Here is a 3,823-nt window from a genome sequence, read left to right as displayed (position 1 = left end):
ATTGTGGCCTTTCTGTAAACTTTAACAAGTTTGCCCATTCTCCTCTGACCACTCTCATTAACAAGGTGTTTTTGAACTGCTTGAACTGTGCTTAAAACACAGGATGGCTGCTCACTGGATGTTTTTTGTTTGTCGCACAATATCTCTGTAAAATCTACAGACTGTAATTTGTGAAAATCCCAGGAGGGCATCTGATTCTGACATGGTGGGACCACCACATCTGGCATCAACAATCATACGACAAAGTCACTTAGATCCTTTTTATTCCCTATTCTGATTTGTCTGAATGACAACGAAACTTCTTCACCACGTGTGCATGCGTTATATATAAAAGCCATGTGATTCACGGTTTGGAGGAGCAGGCTATTTGTGTTAACAAGTAGGTGTACCCAATAAAGTGGCCACTGAGTGTACATACACACACACACGCACGCACACATTAATTTTATTGTGGAAATGTAATAGCTGTGAAATGCAGCTTCTACATACGAAATGTAAGAGGTCTTGCAATTAAATCTCTTTTTTAATTCAAACTGGAAACCATGGCAGTTGCACTGTAGCAATATTATATTCCAAAATGATCAAACATCTTTAGAATAAATATACATTTTATTGTATATTTGTACGTGCAGCAAGATCCAAACTGATATGTCATTTGTTTCTAGCAGTTAACAAAACATGAAAGAAAAGCTTTCTTAAAAGGGTTGTGTTTGCCAAAATACTCCCACATCAAACTGATTATTTATTTTTCATTTAAACACCACATCCCATAATAGATCACTTACATTTACATATGTTATGAAACAACAAGTATGTTGTAATTTTGTACAGTGAAATTCATCAATTATAATTTAGATTAAAATCAAGAAATTTCTATTATTAGTGACTAATAGTGCAAACCACAATGTGAACATGTGTCATTTTAAATGTGTCTGATGAAAAATGAAAATGAAAAAAACAGGCTCTCTCTTTTGCAGATTTTACACACGCACACACAGAACTATATTAAAGTATGCTGTGTGTGTGTGCATGCGTGTGTGTGTGTGTGTGTGTGTGTGTGTGTGTGTGTGCGTGTGCTCGCATAATGAACATCCCTTTCTGTCTGCAAGCTGTTTCAGACCCTGGAAGGTGCTTTTTCATATTCAGTCAATTGTTTCAAAGATTTTATGAATCCAAGTGATTTCATAAAAGTCCCATTATGTTTGAATTTACTGATGTTATGGCTTATGCTACAAATATCTCAAATAGGTCTGAATGTCGCCACTGGCAAAAGCCATAAAACACAGCTCTAATATGTATTGCGCATGGGACATATGTACTGACTGACAATGTGGGCTTTCATATCTCTTCTTCTTGCCGTGACTGCAGTGTATATAAAATGCTCAGTGGGATATTATTTGATTATTTAAATAGGAATTTTCCTTAAATCTCACATAATGTGACTGCAATGTACACTGTGCATAAAAGTGTAGGAGGTGCACTTTTTTGTGCTTTGAACTCCTTAGTTTTATGTTGCAGAAGTGCCTTGTCCAGGCTACAAAACTAGTAATTAGTACTAGTAAAAAGAAGTGATTTGTGAAAATATAAAGGACTGCATTTTATGACTTGTTAAGAAGTGTCAGCAAAGGTTTGAACAAGTGTATATCAGAATGCTCTTCAACACTGCTTTTATTTTATGGCTAAATACCTTGACCTTAATATTAACTGCCTTTATGTACGGTAATAAAATTCATTTTTTATACATAATATGTGCATCCTGGCAAATCTGTTCCTGCTTTTACAATTAAATTAACTAGAACCTATTCTCATTTATATGTGTAAAATATTGTTCAAGCCAGCATTAAAATGATTCAGAAACAAATCTGAAGTTTCCGCTGACCCATTTATGAATTGGAGACTTTTTTTAGTTCTCACACTTGTTTATGGATGTACAGGGAAAAGGCAACATCCATACTGATAAATGTATTTTCACATTTACCAATTATTTTCCTCTTCACACTTTAAACAATGTGCTCAATCAACAATACTGAAGATTTAATGCAATTAAATTGTTTAGAATCTATTTCTGTTTTATTTGTAAGTCACTTGAGCAATGCCTTCAAAAATATTGAAAGCAGATGTGAAAACCTACATGTTCAATCATACATAGCCACCATATTAAGAGACCATAACACACAGGGAAATGGTGAGGGTATTGAGGAGTGAAAATCTGACCTTAAAGCACTGTATACTGTATCTTCCTCTTCTCACTATAGAAACATTTCATCAATGCATCCATAACTGAAGATGTCCAATATTTTGAGCAATACAAAATATAAAAAAGGTTTCAAGCACAATTTAACACTATTGGAGTGAAACTGTTTAGGTTTTATTCAAAGATAAACGGCAGAACAAGCGTACCTAATGAGCCTTGTAATATCACACAGGGCAGGTCAATGAGTAAAAAGTAAATATTAAATGCAAGACAGGGTTGTTGTCGTCCGTCACAATTACGCTTCCTCTCAGAGTCTGACCAGAAGTCTGCAGATTAGCTCAATTCAGCTAGCGGCTCCGTGTCCTTTTCCTCTGTGTCACGTCTTGGATACAAACCAGTAAAAAGTTTAATTTTGAAATTTTAGATGAATCTCCTCATTCACACCATGACCTAGAAAAACGGTTGTGCTTCAGAGAGGAGGGCGCCCAGTCAGTACATGTATGCAATGTTTTTAAGCCTCAGTGAGCTTCCCATGAACTAGCCAGCTAACTTGCTAGTAATCGTGTCACTTTTCTGTGATGTCATCCTGCTTTCAAAGTGCCTCCCAAATTTGTTGTCTTTTGAGGTTCCTTCTTAAGACGCTACCTTTTGAGGGAGCTGACTTGGTAGGCAACTGCCTTCTCTTTGAGACACATTCATATTACGCATCTGACAAACGTTTTTAAATTAAAATTTCTTATTTGTGTAATACTTAAGAGTACTCTTTGAAAAGGCAAAGGAAGTAGAAACATTTGAATGTTACAGGTCTTTCTCAAGTGAAAAGCATTGAAATACCTAAATAAACTCAAATCAACCATTACTGTAGGATGCATCACCTCCCTACAGTATATGTTATGCAACTGGTTTGCTTAAGTGTAAATCAAAGCTTGTGGAACCTAAAGAAATGTAACATATAGCTTGTTTATGTTTAAAATAATATGATTTTTACAGTATGTTTTGGTTAATTTTTTTATTCATTCTACAATAGTTCCTGCTGTGCCCAACAAACCAAGCCACTCATTCACAAGGGGACCTAGTTAACGACATCCAAAGTGCATGCTGCCATTAGCAAATACACCAGAATGCTTACCCGCCCAGTCAACGTGTAACAAAACTTTGTTTTTAATCTGTTAGTTTAGTTGACCAGTGGCAGTGTTTAAATTGCATCATTTTTAAATGAGATCGCCCGGCGTATTATGGCTCAGTCTTATCCCCCTCCAACCTAAGACAGATTTGCCTGTTGCTAATTAGACAGATATCTTTGCAGTCTGGTATGTGTGTTAATCTGGCTGAATCTGCTCCCCACAATGTCCAGTATCTGCCATTACTGCCTCTGCTCTCAAAAAAAAAAAAAAACACAGCCCAAAGCATCTTTTCTTCTTTCTTTCTTCTGCTAATTATATCCTCATTTACAGATTGTCGTCTCTTCTGATTGGCTCCCTCCCCACACCAGTTGCTATAACTTCATTAGCGTTGTCACCTGACCTGTTATTCCCCTGATGTGTTCTGCTCCAGTTAGTCCATGTCGTGTTCTCTTGGGGGTCAGAGCTCTCCTGGGCTCAAAGACAAGCAGCATAGAGGTTTAGGGAA

This window comes from Anguilla rostrata, chromosome 16 (genome assembly GCF_018555375.3).
Source record: "Anguilla rostrata isolate EN2019 chromosome 16, ASM1855537v3, whole genome shotgun sequence".
Taxonomy (NCBI): Eukaryota; Metazoa; Chordata; class Actinopteri; order Anguilliformes; family Anguillidae; genus Anguilla; species Anguilla rostrata.
This window is presented reverse-complemented; position numbering follows the sequence as displayed.